The 18,466-nt window shown below is 48.1% G+C and overlaps 40 non-coding genes across 40 annotated transcripts; all 40 read left to right on the top strand.

Moving 5' to 3' along the window:
• The first annotated feature begins 3,246 nt into the window (after positions 1-3,246).
• On the top strand, positions 3,247-3,318 carry trnam-cau (transfer RNA methionine (anticodon CAU)). Its single transcript has one exon. It is a non-coding gene; the product is annotated as a tRNA-Met (tRNA).
• Positions 3,319-3,544: 226 nt separating this feature from the next.
• On the top strand, positions 3,545-3,616 carry trnam-cau (transfer RNA methionine (anticodon CAU)). Its single transcript has one exon. It is a non-coding gene; the product is annotated as a tRNA-Met (tRNA).
• Positions 3,617-3,926: 310 nt separating this feature from the next.
• trnal-aag (transfer RNA leucine (anticodon AAG)) lies at positions 3,927-4,008 on the top strand. Its single transcript has one exon. It is a non-coding gene; the product is annotated as a tRNA-Leu (tRNA).
• A 310-nt stretch (positions 4,009-4,318) lies between these two features.
• Positions 4,319-4,400, top strand: trnal-uag (transfer RNA leucine (anticodon UAG)). Its single transcript has one exon. It is a non-coding gene; the product is annotated as a tRNA-Leu (tRNA).
• A 212-nt stretch (positions 4,401-4,612) lies between these two features.
• On the top strand, positions 4,613-4,684 carry trnam-cau (transfer RNA methionine (anticodon CAU)). The gene has a single exon. It is a non-coding gene; the product is annotated as a tRNA-Met (tRNA).
• Positions 4,685-4,911: 227 nt separating this feature from the next.
• trnam-cau (transfer RNA methionine (anticodon CAU)) lies at positions 4,912-4,983 on the top strand. The gene has a single exon. It is a non-coding gene; the product is annotated as a tRNA-Met (tRNA).
• Positions 4,984-5,293: 310 nt separating this feature from the next.
• trnal-aag (transfer RNA leucine (anticodon AAG)) lies at positions 5,294-5,375 on the top strand. Its single transcript has one exon. It is a non-coding gene; the product is annotated as a tRNA-Leu (tRNA).
• Positions 5,376-5,685: 310 nt separating this feature from the next.
• Positions 5,686-5,767, top strand: trnal-uag (transfer RNA leucine (anticodon UAG)). The gene has a single exon. It is a non-coding gene; the product is annotated as a tRNA-Leu (tRNA).
• A 212-nt stretch (positions 5,768-5,979) lies between these two features.
• trnam-cau (transfer RNA methionine (anticodon CAU)) lies at positions 5,980-6,051 on the top strand. The gene has a single exon. It is a non-coding gene; the product is annotated as a tRNA-Met (tRNA).
• A 226-nt stretch (positions 6,052-6,277) lies between these two features.
• trnam-cau (transfer RNA methionine (anticodon CAU)) lies at positions 6,278-6,349 on the top strand. Its single transcript has one exon. It is a non-coding gene; the product is annotated as a tRNA-Met (tRNA).
• Positions 6,350-6,659: 310 nt separating this feature from the next.
• On the top strand, positions 6,660-6,741 carry trnal-aag (transfer RNA leucine (anticodon AAG)). Its single transcript has one exon. It is a non-coding gene; the product is annotated as a tRNA-Leu (tRNA).
• A 310-nt stretch (positions 6,742-7,051) lies between these two features.
• Positions 7,052-7,133, top strand: trnal-uag (transfer RNA leucine (anticodon UAG)). The gene has a single exon. It is a non-coding gene; the product is annotated as a tRNA-Leu (tRNA).
• Positions 7,134-7,344: 211 nt separating this feature from the next.
• trnam-cau (transfer RNA methionine (anticodon CAU)) lies at positions 7,345-7,416 on the top strand. Its single transcript has one exon. It is a non-coding gene; the product is annotated as a tRNA-Met (tRNA).
• Positions 7,417-7,642: 226 nt separating this feature from the next.
• On the top strand, positions 7,643-7,714 carry trnam-cau (transfer RNA methionine (anticodon CAU)). The gene has a single exon. It is a non-coding gene; the product is annotated as a tRNA-Met (tRNA).
• Positions 7,715-8,028: 314 nt separating this feature from the next.
• On the top strand, positions 8,029-8,110 carry trnal-aag (transfer RNA leucine (anticodon AAG)). The gene has a single exon. It is a non-coding gene; the product is annotated as a tRNA-Leu (tRNA).
• A 310-nt stretch (positions 8,111-8,420) lies between these two features.
• trnal-uag (transfer RNA leucine (anticodon UAG)) lies at positions 8,421-8,502 on the top strand. Its single transcript has one exon. It is a non-coding gene; the product is annotated as a tRNA-Leu (tRNA).
• A 212-nt stretch (positions 8,503-8,714) lies between these two features.
• Positions 8,715-8,786, top strand: trnam-cau (transfer RNA methionine (anticodon CAU)). Its single transcript has one exon. It is a non-coding gene; the product is annotated as a tRNA-Met (tRNA).
• A 226-nt stretch (positions 8,787-9,012) lies between these two features.
• trnam-cau (transfer RNA methionine (anticodon CAU)) lies at positions 9,013-9,084 on the top strand. Its single transcript has one exon. It is a non-coding gene; the product is annotated as a tRNA-Met (tRNA).
• A 310-nt stretch (positions 9,085-9,394) lies between these two features.
• trnal-aag (transfer RNA leucine (anticodon AAG)) lies at positions 9,395-9,476 on the top strand. The gene has a single exon. It is a non-coding gene; the product is annotated as a tRNA-Leu (tRNA).
• A 310-nt stretch (positions 9,477-9,786) lies between these two features.
• trnal-uag (transfer RNA leucine (anticodon UAG)) lies at positions 9,787-9,868 on the top strand. The gene has a single exon. It is a non-coding gene; the product is annotated as a tRNA-Leu (tRNA).
• A 211-nt stretch (positions 9,869-10,079) lies between these two features.
• Positions 10,080-10,151, top strand: trnam-cau (transfer RNA methionine (anticodon CAU)). Its single transcript has one exon. It is a non-coding gene; the product is annotated as a tRNA-Met (tRNA).
• Positions 10,152-10,763: 612 nt separating this feature from the next.
• Positions 10,764-10,845, top strand: trnal-aag (transfer RNA leucine (anticodon AAG)). The gene has a single exon. It is a non-coding gene; the product is annotated as a tRNA-Leu (tRNA).
• Positions 10,846-11,155: 310 nt separating this feature from the next.
• On the top strand, positions 11,156-11,237 carry trnal-uag (transfer RNA leucine (anticodon UAG)). The gene has a single exon. It is a non-coding gene; the product is annotated as a tRNA-Leu (tRNA).
• A 212-nt stretch (positions 11,238-11,449) lies between these two features.
• trnam-cau (transfer RNA methionine (anticodon CAU)) lies at positions 11,450-11,521 on the top strand. The gene has a single exon. It is a non-coding gene; the product is annotated as a tRNA-Met (tRNA).
• Positions 11,522-11,747: 226 nt separating this feature from the next.
• On the top strand, positions 11,748-11,819 carry trnam-cau (transfer RNA methionine (anticodon CAU)). The gene has a single exon. It is a non-coding gene; the product is annotated as a tRNA-Met (tRNA).
• A 310-nt stretch (positions 11,820-12,129) lies between these two features.
• On the top strand, positions 12,130-12,211 carry trnal-aag (transfer RNA leucine (anticodon AAG)). The gene has a single exon. It is a non-coding gene; the product is annotated as a tRNA-Leu (tRNA).
• A 310-nt stretch (positions 12,212-12,521) lies between these two features.
• On the top strand, positions 12,522-12,603 carry trnal-uag (transfer RNA leucine (anticodon UAG)). Its single transcript has one exon. It is a non-coding gene; the product is annotated as a tRNA-Leu (tRNA).
• Positions 12,604-12,814: 211 nt separating this feature from the next.
• Positions 12,815-12,886, top strand: trnam-cau (transfer RNA methionine (anticodon CAU)). Its single transcript has one exon. It is a non-coding gene; the product is annotated as a tRNA-Met (tRNA).
• Positions 12,887-13,112: 226 nt separating this feature from the next.
• Positions 13,113-13,184, top strand: trnam-cau (transfer RNA methionine (anticodon CAU)). The gene has a single exon. It is a non-coding gene; the product is annotated as a tRNA-Met (tRNA).
• Positions 13,185-13,502: 318 nt separating this feature from the next.
• Positions 13,503-13,584, top strand: trnal-aag (transfer RNA leucine (anticodon AAG)). Its single transcript has one exon. It is a non-coding gene; the product is annotated as a tRNA-Leu (tRNA).
• Positions 13,585-13,894: 310 nt separating this feature from the next.
• trnal-uag (transfer RNA leucine (anticodon UAG)) lies at positions 13,895-13,976 on the top strand. The gene has a single exon. It is a non-coding gene; the product is annotated as a tRNA-Leu (tRNA).
• A 212-nt stretch (positions 13,977-14,188) lies between these two features.
• On the top strand, positions 14,189-14,260 carry trnam-cau (transfer RNA methionine (anticodon CAU)). Its single transcript has one exon. It is a non-coding gene; the product is annotated as a tRNA-Met (tRNA).
• A 226-nt stretch (positions 14,261-14,486) lies between these two features.
• trnam-cau (transfer RNA methionine (anticodon CAU)) lies at positions 14,487-14,558 on the top strand. The gene has a single exon. It is a non-coding gene; the product is annotated as a tRNA-Met (tRNA).
• Positions 14,559-14,868: 310 nt separating this feature from the next.
• On the top strand, positions 14,869-14,950 carry trnal-aag (transfer RNA leucine (anticodon AAG)). The gene has a single exon. It is a non-coding gene; the product is annotated as a tRNA-Leu (tRNA).
• A 310-nt stretch (positions 14,951-15,260) lies between these two features.
• trnal-uag (transfer RNA leucine (anticodon UAG)) lies at positions 15,261-15,342 on the top strand. Its single transcript has one exon. It is a non-coding gene; the product is annotated as a tRNA-Leu (tRNA).
• A 211-nt stretch (positions 15,343-15,553) lies between these two features.
• Positions 15,554-15,625, top strand: trnam-cau (transfer RNA methionine (anticodon CAU)). The gene has a single exon. It is a non-coding gene; the product is annotated as a tRNA-Met (tRNA).
• A 612-nt stretch (positions 15,626-16,237) lies between these two features.
• Positions 16,238-16,319, top strand: trnal-aag (transfer RNA leucine (anticodon AAG)). The gene has a single exon. It is a non-coding gene; the product is annotated as a tRNA-Leu (tRNA).
• A 310-nt stretch (positions 16,320-16,629) lies between these two features.
• trnal-uag (transfer RNA leucine (anticodon UAG)) lies at positions 16,630-16,711 on the top strand. The gene has a single exon. It is a non-coding gene; the product is annotated as a tRNA-Leu (tRNA).
• Positions 16,712-17,221: 510 nt separating this feature from the next.
• trnam-cau (transfer RNA methionine (anticodon CAU)) lies at positions 17,222-17,293 on the top strand. Its single transcript has one exon. It is a non-coding gene; the product is annotated as a tRNA-Met (tRNA).
• A 310-nt stretch (positions 17,294-17,603) lies between these two features.
• trnal-aag (transfer RNA leucine (anticodon AAG)) lies at positions 17,604-17,685 on the top strand. The gene has a single exon. It is a non-coding gene; the product is annotated as a tRNA-Leu (tRNA).
• The last annotated feature ends 781 nt before the right edge of the window (positions 17,686-18,466 follow it).

Here is an 18,466-nt window from a genome sequence, read left to right as displayed (position 1 = left end):
ATCCAGGACCTGACGTGCCCTCTTGTGTAGTCCCGCTCCTGTTAGTTGGTGGCGTCCGCAGGCAGGGTTGGGACAGACCACCTTCACCTTCCACAACTTGTATGGCATCCATACGAGCAATGGGTGGGCAAAGAAGCGGTCTGGAGCAGGAGCCTGGTGGTATAGTGGACTTGGCTGAGGTGGAAAGTACCAGAGCTTCAAGTTATTTTGAAGCTCTAGTTTGCCTCTGGGCCCCATCTTCAAAATATATTTTTCAACCCATTTGTGGTCTTCCGGCGGCAAACCCTCTGCCCACAAACGGGGCAGCTGAGGTGATATCTCTGTCCTGGGTTGAGCATCCTTAGTGATAAAAAAAACAATACATCAACACACTTAATACTGCTGGAAGACTGATTATGCTAACACTCCGCTACACGGAATGACATTAAATGTTATATTACTTACTGTGACCATGGCACACACTGCTGCGGTGCTGGGGACAGGCGCTGGACCTTGAGGATCTGTCTCAAGGTCTGGAGCCTGAAAAAGCATGGCAAGGAATATACTGACATCAGTTTAAAAAAATCATATTATTAACAATACAATGAAAGATTAAGTTAACACTATTATTTAGCTTTTAGGTGTCATTTCTGATGTGAGTGTTTTTTTAATACTCTTAATAATCTTGAGAACATTATGGACAGAAATACAGATACATTAACTGTGTTTGAAACTGAGTTATATTGTTACTTACTGAGACAGCAGTGCTGGCTGGCAAACTGGTGGTTGCTGTGGAGTCTGTGACTTGGGGCTGTAAAGAATTCAGTTTAAGTAACTTGTATAAATAACCCAATATGAACAGTTTTAATGTGATCTCCATTTACCTGTGTTGCTTTGCTCAGATTTGGCAATGCAGCCACAACATGAGTGCCATCAAATCTTGGCTTGGTAAACTGAAAGGCAATAAAGCAAAGGTCTGCGTCATGAGAGGACTTTGTTGTCAAACTATCATTCAGTGAAGAAAATATCAAATATTCATCGTCAAGTTATGAGTGTCAATAACTGTCCAAATACCATTGACAAATTAAGCAGGGGTTGCTGCTTCTGGGCTTCACTCTGCTGCCCTGCTTCTGCAGTCTGTGGCCCCACAGTGCCCTGGACAGGACCTGCTGCTGTGCCCTGGACGGGAGCTGCTGGTGCTGGTGCTGGTGCTGGTGCTGGTGCTGCAGTCTGTGGTCGCACAGTGCTCTGGACATGGCAGAGTATATAAAATCACAAATTAGTTTGTGTACTAATACACACACACACACACACAACTTGAGTAATTAATTGACCAGTGTTACCTTCTGCGGGTGAAATTTACAGACACACTGCCTCTCTTGACCAAACAAAGACATCTGTCCTGGTCTCTGCATTGGACATTTCTCGATCTAAAAATAACAGTTGCACATTTGATTGAATTAACCACAGATTAATTCACTGATTTTCATTTGTGTAGTTACAGAGTTAAATGTGCTGTGAGAGTAAATAACAATGAATACAATATACTGTTAAGTGAATATACTGAATATACTCATACCATCTGATACAGCGCAAACCATTTCTTCTGCCTGGGAGCTGGCCTGTTTCCCTCAGCTGCAGGCCAGACCCCAGTGCTGGCAAACTTCCTCAGGCGGGACATCCACTCTGAGTCGGCCATCGCCTTGTGTGTCTTTGTTGCCTTTGATGACATAAATACATGGACATTATTGAAATGCATGAAAACAAAATAAGTACATGAACAGAGGGTAAGGGCCATGCCCTCCTTCATTCATTACTCAGTTTACACATGCTTCAACAGTTCAAGCTCACATCAGCAGCAGATGAGCAAGAGAGGAGAAAAAGGAGGACCTGAACCATGCTTTTGATTTTTTCTAAACTTCACCCAGTATGTTATGTTAATATAATTTAAGGTAATAACATATTCAGAAACATTAGAAAATGTACTAAGAGTAACTCATGCAATATATTTGCAATTTAGCCAAATGAAAGAGGGCTGCTGCTTTCCTCTCACTGTACTGTAATAGCTAATTCATACCGGTACATATGACAGAGAACGATTACAACAAATAAAATATGTGTAAGTGTAAAATACGTTTTGCCAATCCCCTCAAAATGACTCTACACTGTAACTTAGTCGCAGTAGCAGTTTAACTTTACTGAAATAGTAACGTTAGGAAGAGGAGGAGACAACGCCATTGACGCCCATTTGCATGACAGATCACAACACTGTAATACATTAACATTCACAGTACACCACACCAGTAACCCGTCAAAAACATATAATTTGCCTGAGGTTTCAATTAGCAGAAAAATTGACATGAATACATAGCTAATATTAGCATATGCCGGCTAACGACTGTAGTAAGTTAAATATGAAACCCCACTGTAAGTTAAACATCGTGGTAACCGGTCAACAAACACTCGATTTAGCTAAGGTCTCTTGTGATTTAACACAAAACTGGACCTGGCAAGGTAATATAAGATAATAATGCCGGCTGACGAAGTTCAACCACTGTACAATATAGAACATAACTGACCGCGTAAACTCATAACGAACCGCCTAAACAAAATGTAAACATTAAGCGATTAAACAAACACTACAACATGACACAACCGGCAACATAGCTTGTTCTCTTAATGATTTATCCGGCACTGTAATATTATTATTTTTATATTTTTAGAAATACTCACCATGACGATATTTATAATCTCCGTTTCTCGAATGAATGACCGGCTGTCAAACACCGGAGTTGCCGCCCACCAGAGAGAGAAAAAAAGAGCTCCGGCTGTCCAACATTTCTGCGCCGTGATTGGTCAAATGTTGGAAATGTTGGAGCTGGGGGAAGAATCCGCGACGGCGATTGGCTGCCGAATGTTGGGGCTGCGAACGTGATTGGCTGCCTCGTCCAACTTTGCTCCAACATTTCCAACATTTCCCCGGCCCATCCGGCGTCACCTGGCGTTCTAGGCTCCAGTCTCTAAGGAGGCGTGGGTTCAAATCCCACCACTGCCACTACCATGTTAGCCAGTAGAGCGAGTTTGCTTGGCACTCTCTTTGTCCCCGATTCTGGTTGTGGTATTCATGGACAGGCTCTCAAGGTGCAGCTGAGGTTTTTGGAAACCTCAGGATTGCACCTTTGCTCTTTGCAGTGATGTGGTCCCTTTGGCTCTGTCAGAGTGTGACCTCAAGTGCACTAAAGTCTGGTGATGATGAGCGTACATTAGAGCAGAGTGGCGCAGCGGAAGCGTGCTGGGCCCATAACCCAGAGGTCGATGGATCGAAACCATCCTCTGCTACTTCTCTAAGCCTTCCTGTGTGTCACCAATGATACGTAGACTGAACTTTACCCCACTTTAATGGAGTCACTGTAGATGGATGGAGGGAAGGCAGCAGGGGATGTCCCAATGCGGGGTTCCTCCAATATGATGCCAGTGTTTTGTCGGAAGTTAATTACAAGGTGCACAATATAACATTTCAACTCAGGAAGAATGTACAAGTGGGGTGATGATAAGGGTACATGAGAGCAGAGTGGCGCAGCGGAAGCGTGCTGGGCCCATAACCCAGAGGTCGATGGATCGAAACCATCCTCTGCTACTTCTGTGAACATTCCTGTGTGACACCGTGAGGTGTAAACTTGACTGGCCATCCACTTTAATGTGGAGACCCTCCTCGTCCATCAGAAGCTGCTTGCTCTCTCAGGCTCTGTCACAGCACCCATGGATGGATGAATGTCACAGCCATTGGTTCTCTCATTATCTTTCTCTTGCATATAACTCCAAACTAACTGATGGCATTTAATGCATCTTTTGTTGGCGGGGTTTGCATTGTTCTGCGACCTATTGCACTGGTGCTAGGTCTCGACTCACCCTGCTTTGGCTGGCTAAGGATGGAACACAAGATACCTGGTAGTGTGGCCGAGCGGTCCAAGGCGCTAGATTAAGGCTCCAGTCTCTCAGGAGGCGTGGGTTCGAATCCCACCACTGCCAATTGCTACAGTTTGCCCACATGAGTGGTGCAAGAGCTCCATCTGTGATCATCAGACTGAACAGATGATGCTAGTAGATCAACGTGCACATTATGTTTTCTCTAATTCCATGGTACTTCTTACATGGGGTGTGCCTTACTAATCTTCAAGCGTTGATAAATACTACTACTACAGCTAAACTGCAAGTAGGCTACCCAGGTAAAGCACATAGTTTGGACACATGCATTAACCCAAATGTGAGACAGCGTCAATTGACAGAGGTGGGGGCTGCCGCCTTGAGTTGTGTAAATGCGCCTTCTCTTGTTTCCACAGGTAGTGTGGCCGAGTGGTCAAAGGCGCTGGATTTAGGCTCCAGTCTCTAAGGAGGCGTGGGTTCAAATCCCACCACTGCCAGTACCATGTTAGCCAGTAGAGCGAGTTTGCTTGGCACTCTCTTTGTCCCCGATTCTGGTTGTGGTATTCATGGACAGGCTCTCAAGGTGCAGCTGAGGTTTTTGGAAACCTCAGGATTGCACCTTTGCTCTTTGCAGTGATGTGGTCCCTTTGGCTCTGTCAGAGTGTGACCTCAAGTGCACTAAAGTCAGGTGATGATGGGCGTACATTAGAGCAGAGTGGCGCAGCGGAAGCGTGCTGGGCCCATAACCCAGAGGTCGATGGATCGAAACCATCCTCTGCTACTTCTCTAAGCCTTCCTGTGTGTCACCAATGATACGTAGACTGAACTTTACTCCACTTTAATGGAGTCACTGTAGATGGATGGAGGGAAGGCAGCAGGGGATGTCCCAATGCGGGGTTCCTCCAATATGATGCCAGTGTTTTTGTCGGAAGTTAATTACAAGGTGCACAATATAACATTTCAACTCAGGAAGAATGTACAAGTGGGGTGATGATAAGGGTACATGAGAGCAGAGTGGCGCAGCGGAAGCGTGCTGGGCCCATAACCCAGAGGTCGATGGATCGAAACCATCCTCTGCTACTTCTGTGAACATTCCTGTGTGACACCGTGAGGTGTAAACTTGACTGGCCATCCACTTTAATGTGGAGACCCTCCTCGTCCATCAGAAGCTGCTTGCTCTCTCAGGCTCTGTCACAGCACCCATGGATGGATGAATGTCACAGCCATTGGTTCTCTCATTATCTTTCTCTTGCATATAACTCCAAACTAACTGATGGCATTTAATGCATCTTTTGTTGGCGGGGTTTGCATTGTTCTGCGACCTATTGCACTGGTGCTAGGTCTCGACTCACCCTGCTTTGGCTGGCTAAGGATGGAACACAAGATACCTGGTAGTGTGGCCGAGCGGTCCAAGGCGCTGGATTAAGGCTCCAGTCTCTCAGGAGGCGTGGGTTCGAGTCCCACCACTGCCAATTGCTACAGTTTGCCCACATGAGTGGTGCAAGAGCTCCATCTGTGATCATCAGACTGAACAGATGATGCTAGTGGATCAACGTGCACATTATGTTTTCTCTAATTCCATGGTACTTCTTACATGGGGTGTGCCTTACTAATCTTCAAGCGTTGATAAATACTACTACTACAGCTTAACTGCAAGTAGGCTACCCAGGTAAAGCACATAGTTTGGACACATGCATTAACCCAAATGTGAGACAGCGTCAATTGGCAGAGGTGGGGGCTGCCGCCTTGAGTTGCGTAAATGCGCCTTCTCTTGTTTCCACAGGTAGTGTGGCCGAGTGGTCAAAGGCGCTGGATTTAGGCTCCAGTCTCTAAGGAGGCGTGGGTTCAAATCCCACCACTGCCAGTACCATGTTAGCCAGTAGAGCGAGTTTGCTTGGCACTCTCTTTGTCCCCGATTCTGGTTGTGGTATTCATGCACAGGCTCTCAAGGTGCAGCTGAGGTTTTTGGAAACCTCAGGATTGCACGTTTGCTCTTTGCAGTGATGTGGTCCCTTTGGCTCTGTCAGAGTGTGACCTCAAGTGCACTAAAGTCAGGTTATGATGGGCATACATTAGAGCAGAGTGGCGCAGCGGAAGCGTGCTGGGCCCATAACCCAGAGGTCGATGGATCGAAACCATCCTCTGCTACTTCGCTAAGCCTTCCTGTGTGTCACCAATGATACGTAGACTGAACTTTACTCCACTTTAATGGAGTCACTGTAGATGGATGGAGGGAAGGCAGCAGGGGATGTCCCAATGCGGGGTTCCTCCAATATGATGCCAGTGTTTTGTCGGAAGTTAATTACAAGGTGCACAATATAACATTTCAACTCAGGAAGAATGTACAAGTCGGGTGATGATAAGGGTACATGAGAGCAGAGTGGCGCAGCGGAAGCGTGCTGGGCCCATAACCCAGAGGTCGATGGATCGAAACCATCCTCTGCTACTTCTGTGAACATTCCTGTGTGACACCGTGAGGTGTAAACTTGACTGGCCATCCACTTTAATGTGGAGACCCTCCTCGTCCATCAGAAGCTGCTTGCTCTCTCAGGCTCTGTCACAGCACCCATGGATGGATGAATGTCACAGCCATTGGTTCTCTCATTATCTTTCTCTTGCATATAACTCCAAACTAACTGATGGCATTTAATGCATCTTTTGTTGGCGGGGTTTGCATTGTTCTGCGACCTATTGCACTGGTGCTAGGTCTCGACTCACCCTGCTTTGGCTGGCTAAGGATGGAACACAAGATACCTGGTAGTGTGGCCGAGCGGTCCAAGGCGCTAGATTAAGGCTCCAGTCTCTCAGGAGGCGTGGGTTCGAATCCCACCACTGCCAATTGCTACAGTTTGCCCACATGAGTGGTGCAAGAGCTCCATCTGTGATCATCAGACTGAACAGATGATGCTAGTGGATCAACGTGCACATTATGTTTTCTCTAATTCCATGGTACTTCTTACATGGGGTGTGCCTTACTAATCTTCAAGCGTTGATAAATACTACTACTACAGCTAAACTGCAAGTAGGCTACCCAGGTAAAGCACATAGTTTGGACACATGCATTAACCCAAATGTGAGACAGCGTCAATTGACAGAGGTGGGGGCTGCCGCCTTGAGTTGCGTAAATGCGCCTTCTTTTGTTTCCACAGGTAGTGTGGCCGAGTGGTCAAAGGCGCTGGATTTAGGCCCCAGTCTCTAAGGAGGCGTGGGTTCAAATCCCACCACTGCCAGTACCATGTTAGCCAGTAGAGCGAGTTTGCTTGGCACTCTCTTTGTCCCCGATTCGGGTTGTGGTATTCATGGACAGGCTCTCAAGGTGCAGCTGAGGTTTTTGGAAACCTCAGGATTGCACCTTTGCTCTTGCAGTGATGTGGTCCCTTTGGCTCTGTCAGAGTGTGACCTCAAGTGCACTAAAGTCAGGTGATGATGAGCTTTCATTAGAGCAGAGTGGCGCAGCGGAAGCGTGCTGGGCCCATAACCCAGAGGTCGATGGATCGAAACCATCCTCTGCTACTTCTCTAAGCCTTCCTGTGTGTCACCAATGATACGTAGACTGAACTTTACCCCACTTTAATGGAGTCACTGTAGATGGATGGAGGGAAGGCAGCAGGGGATGTCCCAATGCGGGGTTCCTCCAATATGATGCCAGTGTTTTGTCGGAAGTTAATTACAAGGTGCACAATATAACATTTCAACTCAGGAAGAATGTACAAGTGGGGTGATGATAAGGGTACATGAGAGCAGAGTGGCGCAGCGGAAGCGTGCTGGGCCCATAACCCAGAGGTCGATGGATCGAAACCATCCTCTGCTACTTCTGTGAACATTCCTGTGTGACACCGTGAGGTGTGAACTTGACTGGCCATCCACTTTAATGTAGAGACCCTCCTCGTCCATCAGAAGCTGCTTGCTCTCTCGGGCTCTGTCACAGCACCCATGGATGAATGTCACAGCCATTGGTTCTCTCATTATCTTTCTCTTGCATATAACTCCAAACTAACTGATGGCATTTAATGCATCTTTTGTTGCATGCAGGGCGGGGTTTGCATTGTTCTGCGACCTATTGCACTGGTGCTAGGTCTCGACTCACCCTGCTTTGGCTGGCTAAGGATGGAACACAAGATACCTGGTAGTGTGGCCGAGCGGTCCAAGGCGCTGGATTAAGGCTCCAGTCTCTCAGGAGGCGTGGGTTCGAATCCCACCACTGCCACTTGCTACAGGTTGCCCACATGAGTGGTGCAAGAGCTCCATCTGTGATCATCAGACTGAACAGATGATGCTAGTGGATCAACGTGCACATTATGTTTTCTCTAATTCCATGGTACTTCTTACATGGGGTGTGCCTTACTAATCTTCAAGCGTTGATAAATACTACTACTACAGCTAAACTGCAAGTAGGCTACCCAGGTAAAGCACATAGTTTGGACACATGCATTAACCCAAATGTGAGACAGCGTCAATTGGCAGAGGTGGGGGCTGCCGCCTTGAGTTGCGTAAATGCGCCTTCTCTTGTTTCCACAGGTAGTGTGGCCGAGTGGTCAAAGGCGCTGGATTTAGGCTCCAGTCTCTAAGGAGGCGTGGGTTCAAATCCCACCACTGCCAGTACCATGTTAGCCAGTAGAGCGAGTTTGCTTGGCACTCTCTTTGTCCCCGATTCTGGTTGTGGTATTCATGGACAGGCTCTCAAGGTGCAGCTGAGGTTTTTGGAAACCTCAGGATTGCACCTTTGCTCTTTGCAGTGATGTGGTCCCTTTGGCTCTGTCAGAGTGTGACCTCAAGTGCACTAAAGTCAGGTGATGATGGGCGTACATTAGAGCAGAGTGGCGCAGCGGAAGCGTGCTGGGCCCATAACCCAGAGGTCGATGGATCGAAACCATCCTCTGCTACTTCTCTAAGCCTTCCTGTGTGTCACCAATGATACGTAGACTGAACTTTACTCCACTTTAATGGAGTCACTGTAGATGGATGGAGGGAAGGCAGCAGGGGATGTCCCAATGCGGGGTTCCTCCAATATGATGCCAGTGTTTTGTCGGAAGTTAATTACAAGGTGCACAATATAACATTTCAACTCAGGAAGAATGTACAAGTCGGGTGATGATAAGGGTACATGAGAGCAGAGTGGCGCAGCGGAAGCGTGCTGGGCCCATAACCCAGAGGTCGATGGATCGAAACCATCCTCTGCTACTTCTGTGAACATTCCTGTGTGACACCGTGAGGTGTAAACTTGACTGGCCATCCACTTTAATGTAGAGACCCTCCTCGTCCATCAGAAGCTGCTTGCTCTCTCAGGCCCTGTCACAGCACCCATGGATGGATGAATGTCACAGCCATTGGTTCTCTCATTATCTTTCTCTTGCATATAACTCCAAACTAACTGATGGCATTTAATGCATCTTTTGTTGGCGGGGTTTGCATTGTTCTGCGACCTATTGCACTGGTGCTAGGTCTCGACTCACCCTGCTTTGGCTGGCTAAGGATGGAACACAAGATACCTGGTAGTGTGGCCGAGCGGTCCAAGGCGCTGGATTAAGGCTCCAGTCTCTCAGGAGGCGTGGGTTCGAATCCCACCACTGCCAATTGCTACAGGTTGCCCACATGAGTGGTGCAAGAGCTCCATCTGTGATCATCAGACTGAACAGATGATGCTAGTGGATCAACGTGCACATTATGTTTTCTCTAATTCCATGGTACTTCTTACATGGGGTGTGCCTTACTAATCTTCAAGCGTTGATAAATACTACTACTACAGCTAAACTGCAAGTAGGCTACCCAGGTAAAGCACATAGTTTGGACACATGCATTAACCCAAATGTGAGACAGCGTCAATTGACAGAGGTGGGGTCTGCCGCCTTGAGTTGCGTAAATGCGCCTTCTCTTGTTTCCACAGGTAGTGTGGCCGAGTGGTCAAAGGCGCTGGATTTAGGCCCCAGTCTCTAAGGAGGCGTGGGTTCAAATCCCACCGCTGCCAGTACCATGTTAGCCAGTAGAGCGAGTTTGCTTGGCACTCTCTTTGTCCCCGATTCGGGTTGTGGTATTCATGGACAGGCTCTCAAGGTGCAGCTGAGGTTTTTGGAAACCTCAGGATTGCACCTTTGCTCTTGCAGTGATGTGGTCCCTTTGGCTCTGTCAGAGTGTGACCTCAAGTGCACTAAAGTCAGGTGATGATGAGCTTTCATTAGAGCAGAGTGGCGCAGCGGAAGCGTGCTGGGCCCATAACCCAGAGGTCGATGGATCGAAACCATCCTCTGCTACTTCTCTAAGCCTTCCTGTGTGTCACCAATGATACGTAGACTGAACTTTACCCCACTTTAATGGAGTCACTGTAGATGGATGGAGGGAAGGCAGCAGGGGATGTCCCAATGCGGGGTTCCTCCAATATGATGCCAGTGTTTTGTCGGAAGTTAATTACAAGGTGCACAATATAACATTTCAACTCAGGAAGAATGTACAAGTGGGGTGATGATAAGGGTACATGAGAGAAGAGTGGCGCAGCGGAAGCGTGCTGGGCCCATAACCCAGAGGTCGATGGATCGAAACCATCCTCTGCTACTTCTGTGAACATTCCTGTGTGACACCGTGAGGTGTGAACTTGACTGGCCATCCACTTTAATGTAGAGACCCTCCTCGTCCATCAGAAGCTGCTTGCTCTCTCGGGCTCTGTCACAGCACCCATGGATGAATGTCACAGCCATTGGTTCTCTCATTATCTTTCTCTTGCATATAACTCCAAACTAACTGATGGCATTTAATGCATCTTTTGTTGCATGCAGGGCGGGGTTTGCATTGTTCTGCGACCTATTGCACTGGTGCTAGGTCTCGACTCACCCTGCTTTGGCTGGCTAAGGATGGAACACAAGATACCTGGTAGTGTGGCCGAGCGGTCCAAGGCGCTGGATTAAGGCTCCAGTCTCTCAGGAGGCGTGGGTTCGAATCCCACCACTGCCAATTGCTACAGGTTGCCCACATGAGTGGTGCAAGAGCTCCATCTGTGATCATCAGACTGAACAGATGATGCTAGTGGATCAACGTGCACATTATGTTTTCTCTAATTCCATGGTACTTCTTACATGGGGTGTGCCTTACTAATCTTCAAGCGTTGATAAATACTACTACTACAGCTAAACTGCAAGTAGGCTACCCAGGTAAAGCACATAGTTTGGACACATGCATTAACCCAAATGTGAGACAGCGTCAATTGGCAGAGGTGGGGGCTGCCGCCTTGAGTTGCGTAAATGCGCCTTCTCTTGTTTCCACAGGTAGTGTGGCCGAGTGGTCAAAGGCGCTGGATTTAGGCTCCAGTCTCTAAGGAGGCGTGGGTTCAAATCCCACCACTGCCAGTACCATGTTAGCCAGTAGAGCGAGTTTGCTTGGCACTCTCTTTGTCCCCGATTCTGGTTGTGGTATTCATGGACAGGCTCTCAAGGTGCAGCTGAGGTTTTTGGAAACCTCAGGATTGCACCTTTGCTCTTTGCAGTGATGTGGTCCCTTTGGCTCTGTCAGAGTGTGACCTCAAGTGCACTAAAGTCAGGTGATGATGGGCGTACATTAGAGCAGAGTGGCGCAGCGGAAGCGTGCTGGGCCCATAACCCAGAGGTCGATGGATCGAAACCATCCTCTGCTACTTCTCTAAGCCTTCCTGTGTGTCACCAATGATACGTAGACTGAACTTTACTCCACTTTAATGGAGTCACTGTAGATGGATGGAGGGAAGGCAGCAGGGGATGTCCCAATGCGGGGTTCCTCCAATATGATGCCAGTGTTTTGTCGGAAGTTAATTACAAGGTGCACAATATAACATTTCAACTCAGGAAGAATGTACAAGTCGGGTGATGATAAGGGTACATGAGAGCAGAGTGGCGCAGCGGAAGCGTGCTGGGCCCATAACCCAGAGGTCGATGGATCGAAACCATCCTCTGCTACTTCTGTGAACATTCCTGTGTGACACCGTGAGGTGTAAACTTGACTGGCCATCCACTTTAATGTAGAGACCCTCCTCGTCCATCAGAAGCTGCTTGCTCTCTCAGGCCCTGTCACAGCACCCATGGATGGATGAATGTCACAGCCATTGGTTCTCTCATTATCTTTCTCTTGCATATAACTCCAAACTAACTGATGGCATTTAATGCATCTTTTGTTGGCGGGGTTTGCATTGTTCTGCGACCTATTGCACTGGTGCTAGGTCTCGACTCACCCTGCTTTGGCTGGCTAAGGATGGAACACAAGATACCTGGTAGTGTGGCCGAGCGGTCCAAGGCGCTGGATTAAGGCTCCAGTCTCTCAGGAGGCGTGGGTTCGAATCCCACCACTGCCAATTGCTACAGGTTGCCCACATGAGTGGTGCAAGAGCTCCATCTGTGATCATCAGACTGAACAGATGATGCTAGTGGATCAACGTGCACATTATGTTTTCTCTAATTCCATGGTACTTCTTACATGGGGTGTGCCTTACTAATCTTCAAGCGTTGATAAATACTACTACTACAGCTAAACTGCAAGTAGGCTACCCAGGTAAAGCACATAGTTTGGACACATGCATTAACCCAAATGTGAGACAGCGTCAATTGACAGAGGTGGGGTCTGCCGCCTTGAGTTGCGTAAATGCGCCTTCTCTTGTTTCCACAGGTAGTGTGGCCGAGTGGTCAAAGGCGCTGGATTTAGGCCCCAGTCTCTAAGGAGGCGTGGGTTCAAATCCCACCACTGCCAGTACCATGTTAGCCAGTAGAGCGAGTTTGCTTGGCACTCTCTTTGTCCCCGATTCGGGTTGTGGTATTCATGGACAGGCTCTCAAGGTGCAGCTGAGGTTTTTGGAAACCTCAGGATTGCACCTTTGCTCTTGCAGTGATGTGGTCCCTTTGGCTCTGTCAGAGTGTGACCTCAAGTGCACTAAAGTCAGGTGATGATGAGCTTTCATTAGAGCAGAGTGGCGCAGCGGAAGCGTGCTGGGCCCATAACCCAGAGGTCGATGGATCGAAACCATCCTCTGCTACTTCTCTAAGCCTTCCTGTGTGTCACCAATGATACGTAGCCTGAACTTTACCCCACTTTAATGGAGTCACTGTAGATGGATGGAGGGAAGGCAGCAGGGGATGTCCCAATGCGGGGTTCCTCCAATATGATGCCAGTGTTTTGTCGGAAGTTAATTACAAGGTGCACAATATAACATTTCAACTCAGGAAGAATGTACAAGTCGGGTGATGATAAGGGTACATGAGAGCAGAGTGGCGCAGCGGAAGCGTGCTGGGCCCATAACCCAGAGGTCGATGGATCGAAACCATCCTCTGCTACTTCTGTGAACATTCCTGTGTGACACCGTGAGGTGTAAACTTGACTGGCCATCCACTTTAATGTAGAGACCCTCCTCGTCCATCAGAAGCTGCTTGCTCTCTCAGGCCCTGTCACAGCACCCATGGATGGATGAATGTCACAGCCATTGGTTCTCTCATGATCTTTCTCTTGCATATAACTCCAAACTAACTGATGGCATTTAATGCATCTTTTGTTGCATGCAGGGCGGGGTTTGCATTGTTCTGCGACCTATTGCACTGGTGCTAGGTCTCGACTCACCCTGCTTTGGCTGGCTAAGGATGGAACACAAGATACCTGGTAGTGTGGCCGAGCGGTCCAAGGCGCTGGATTAAGGCTCCAGTCTCTCAGGAGGCGTGGGTTCGAATCCCACCACTGCCAATTGCTACAGGTTGCCCACATGAGTGGTGCAAGAGCTCCATCTGTGATCATCAGACTGAACAGATGATGCTAGTGGATCAACGTGCACATTATGTTTTCTCTAATTCCATGGTACTTCTTACATGGGGTGTGCCTTACTAATCTTCAAGCGTTGATAAATACTACTACTACAGCTAAACTGCAAGTAGGCTACCCAGGTAAAGCACATAGTTTGGACACATGCATTAACCCAAATGTGAGACAGCGTCAATTGGCAGAGGTGGGGGCTGCCGCCTTGAGTTGCGTAAATGCGCCTTCTCTTGTTTCCACAGGTAGTGTGGCCGAGTGGTCAAAGGCGCTGGATTTAGGCTCCAGTCTCTAAGGAGGCGTGGGTTCAAATCCCACCACTGCCAGTACCATGTTAGCCAGTAGAGCGAGTTTGCTTGGCACTCTCTTTGTCCCCGATTCTGGTTGTGGTATTCATGGACAGGCTCTCAAGGTGCAGCTGAGGTTTTTGGAAACCTCAGGATTGCACCTTTGCTCTTTGCAGTGATGTGGTCCCTTTGGCTCTGTCAGAGTGTGACCTCAAGTGCACTAAAGTCAGGTGATGATGGGCGTACATTAGAGCAGAGTGGCGCAGCGGAAGCGTGCTGGGCCCATAACCCAGAGGTCGATGGATCGAAACCATCCTCTGCTACTTCTCTAAGCCTTCCTGTGTGTCACCAATGATACGTAGACTGAACTTTACTCCACTTTAATGGAGTCACTGTAGATGGATGGAGGGAAGGCAGCAGGGGATGTCCCAATGCGGGGTTCCTCCAATATGATGCCAGTGTTTTGTCGGAAGTTAATTACAAGGTGCACAATATAACATTTCAACTCAGGAAGAATGTACAAGTCGGGTGATGATAAGGGTACATGAGAGCAGAGTGGCGCAGCGGAAGCGTGCTGGGCCCATAACCCAGAGGTCGATGGATCGAAACCATCCTCTGCTACTTCTGTGAACATTCCTGTGTGACACCGTGAGGTGTAAACTTGACTGGCCATCCACTTTAATGTAGAGACCCTCCTCGTCCATCAGAAGCTGCTTGCTCTCTCAGGCCCTGTCACAGCACCCATGGATGGATGAATGTCACAGCCATTGGTTCTCTCATTATCTTTCTCTTGCATATAACTCCAAACTAACTGATGGCATTTAATGCATCTTTTGTTGGCGGGGTTTGCATTGTTCTGCGACCTATTGCACTGGTGCTAGGTCTCGACTCACCCTGCTTTGGCTGGCTAAGGATGGAACACAAGATACCTGGTAGTGTGGCCGAGCGGTCCAAGGCGCTGGATTAAGGCTCCAGTCTCTCAGGAGGCGTGGGTTCGAATCCCACCACTGCCAATTGCTACAGGTTGCCCACATGAGTGGTGCAAGAGCTCCATCTGTGATCATCAGACTGAACAGATGATGCTAGTGGATCAACGTGCACATTATGTTTTCTCTAATTCCATGGTACTTCTTACATGGGGTGTGCCTTACTAATCTTCAAGCGTTGATAAATACTACTACTACAGCTAAACTGCAAGTAGGCTACCCAGGTAAAGCACATAGTTTGGACACATGCATTAACCCAAATGTGAGACAGCGTCAATTGACAGAGGTGGGGTCTGCCGCCTTGAGTTGCGTAAATGCGCCTTCTCTTGTTTCCACAGGTAGTGTGGCCGAGTGGTCAAAGGCGCTGGATTTAGGCCCCAGTCTCTAAGGAGGCGTGGGTTCAAATCCCACCGCTGCCAGTACCATGTTAGCCAGTAGAGCGAGTTTGCTTGGCACTCTCTTTGTCCCCGATTCGGGTTGTGGTATTCATGGACAGGCTCTCAAGGTGCAGCTGAGGTTTTTGGAAACCTCAGGATTGCACCTTTGCTCTTGCAGTGATGTGGTCCCTTTGGCTCTGTCAGAGTGTGACCTCAAGTGCACTAAAGTCAGGTGATGATGAGCTTTCATTAGAGCAGAGTGGCGCAGCGGAAGCGTGCTGGGCCCATAACCCAGAGGTCGATGGATCGAAACCATCCTCTGCTACTTCTCTAAGCCTTCCTGTGTGTCACCAATGATACGTAGACTGAACTTTACCCCACTTTAATGGAGTCACTGTAGATGGATGGAGGGAAGGCAGCAGGGGATGTCCCAATGCGGGGTTCCTCCAATATGATGCCAGTGTTTTGTCGGAAGTTAATTACAAGGTGCACAATATAACATTTCAACTCAGGAAGAATGTACAAGTGGGGTGATGATAAGGGTACATGAGAGAAGAGTGGCGCAGCGGAAGCGTGCTGGGCCCATAACCCAGAGGTCGATGGATCGAAACCATCCTCTGCTACTTCTGTGAACATTCCTGTGTGACACCGTGAGGTGTGAACTTGACTGGCCATCCACTTTAATGTAGAGACCCTCCTCGTCCATCAGAAGCTGCTTGCTCTCTCGGGCTCTGTCACAGCACCCATGGATGAATGTCACAGCCATTGGTTCTCTCATTATCTTTCTCTTGCATATAACTCCAAACTAACTGATGGCATTTAATGCATCTTTTGTTGCATGCAGGGCGGGGTTTGCATTGTTCTGCGACCTATTGCACTGGTGCTAGGTCTCGACTCACCCTGCTTTGGCTGGCTAAGGATGGAACACAAGATACCTGGTAGTGTGGCCGAGCGGTCCAAGGCGCTGGATTAAGGCTCCAGTCTCTCAGGAGGCGTGGGTTCGAATCCCACCACTGCCAATTGCTACAGGTTGCCCACATGAGTGGTGCAAGAGCTCCATCTGTGATCATCAGACTGAACAGATGATGCTAGTGGATCAACGTGCACATTATGCTTTCTCTAATTCCATGGTACTTCTTACATGGGGTGTGCCTTACTAATCTTCAAGCGTTGATAAATACTACTACTACAGCTAAACTGCAAGTAGGCTACCCAGGTAAAGCACATAGTTTGGACACATGCATTAACCCAAATGTGACACAGCGTCAATTGACAGAGGTGGGGGCTGCCGCCTTGAGTTGCGTAAATGCGCCTTCTCTTGTTTCCACAGGTAGTGTGGCCGAGTGGTCAAAGGCGCTGGATTTAGGCTCCAGTCTCTAAGGAGGCGTGGGTTCAAATCCCACCACTGCCAGTACCATGTTAGCCAGTAGAGCGAGTTTGCTTGGCACTCTCTTTGTCCCCGATTCTGGTTGTGGTATTCATGGACAGGCTCTCAAGGTGCAGCTGAGGTTTTTGGAAACCTCAGGATTGCACCTTTGCTCTTTGCAGTGATGTGGTCCCTTTGGCTCTGTCAGAGTGTGACCTCAAGTGCACTAAAGTCTGGTGATGATGAGCGTACATTAGAGCAGAGTGGCCCAGCGGAAGCGTGCTGGGCCCATAACCCAGAGGTCAATGGATCGAAACCATCCTCTGCTACTTCTCTAAGCCTTCCTGTGTGTCACCAATGATATGTAGACTGAACTTTACCCCACTTTAATGGAGTCACTGTAGATGGATGGAGGGAAGGCAGCAGGGGATGTCCCAATGCGGGGTTCCTCCAATATGATGCCAGTGTTTTGTCGGAAGTTAATTACAAGGTGCACAATATAACATTTCAACTCAGGAAGAATGTACAAGTCGGGTGATGATAAGGGTACATGAGAGCAGAGTGGCGCAGCGGAAGCGTGCTGGGCCCATAACCCAGAGGTCGATGGATCGAAACCATCCTCTGCTACTTCTGTGAACATTCCTGTGTGACACCGTGAGGTGTAAGCTTGACTGGCCATCCACTTTAATGTAGAGACCCTCCTCGTCCATCAGAAGCTGCTTGCTCTCTCAGGCCCTGTCACAGCACCCATGGATGGATGAATGTCACAGCCATTGGTTCTCTCATGATCTTTCTCTTGCATATAACTCCAAACTAACTGATGGCATTTAATGCATCTTTTGTTGGCGGGGTTTGCATTGTTCTGCGACCTATTGCACTGGTGCTAGGTCTCGACTCACCCTGCTTTGGCTGGCTAAGGATGGAACACAAGATACCTGGTAGTGTGGCCGAGCGGTCCAAGGCGCTGGATTAAGGCTCCAGTCTCTCAGGAGGCGTGGGTTCGAATCCCACCACTGCCAATTGCTACAGTTTGCCCACATGAGTGGTGCAAGAGCTCCATCTGTGATCATCAGACTGAACAGATGATGCTAGTGGATCAACGTGCACATTATGTTTTCTCTAATTCCATGGTACTTCTTACATGGGGTGTGCCTTACTAATCTTCAAGCGTTGATAAATACTACTACTACAGCTAAACTGCAAGTAGGCTACCCAGGTAAAGCACATAGTTTGGACACATGCATTAACCCAAATGTGAGACAGCGTCAATTGACAGAGGTGGGGTCTGCCGCCTTGAGTTGTGTAAATGCGCCTTCTCTTGTTTCCACAGGTAGTGTGGCCGAGTGGTCAAAGGCGCTGCGTTCAAGCTGGGGAACATTCGTCCGTCAAAGAAGGGGAAGAAGGGGGGAGAAGGGGGAAGAAGGAAAAAGAGAGAAAAAGGAAGAGAAAGAGGGAAAAATGAGAAAAGAAGAGAGAAAGTGAACTTTTTTGTCCCAATTAACATATTTCAAGCCGTCTGATGACAAATACAGAACTTTTAATATTTTTCAGTGTACCATGGATGGGATCGAACCTGTGACCTTGGAATCTCTTGACTTAACCTATGAATCATTTGGCAAAATTGTAACAATTTTCATGTAAAAGCTTGTCATATTGGCTATAATTTAACATTATTGAATCAATTGGCAGAAATCAAATGATTTTCATTTCAATCAACTTGTCATATTGGCTACTATGTATGTATACTTGACACTTACCTACAATTTCTTCTTGTGTAATGTGTGTATTTAGCTACTTATA

Source organism: Trachurus japonicus, chromosome 9 (assembly GCF_045865225.1).
Source record: "Trachurus japonicus isolate A0001 chromosome 9, Traja_1.0".
Taxonomy (NCBI): domain Eukaryota; kingdom Metazoa; phylum Chordata; class Actinopteri; order Carangiformes; family Carangidae; genus Trachurus; species Trachurus japonicus.
The sequence above is the reverse complement of the archived record's forward strand: the minus strand, read 5'-3'. Positions and strand labels throughout refer to the sequence as shown.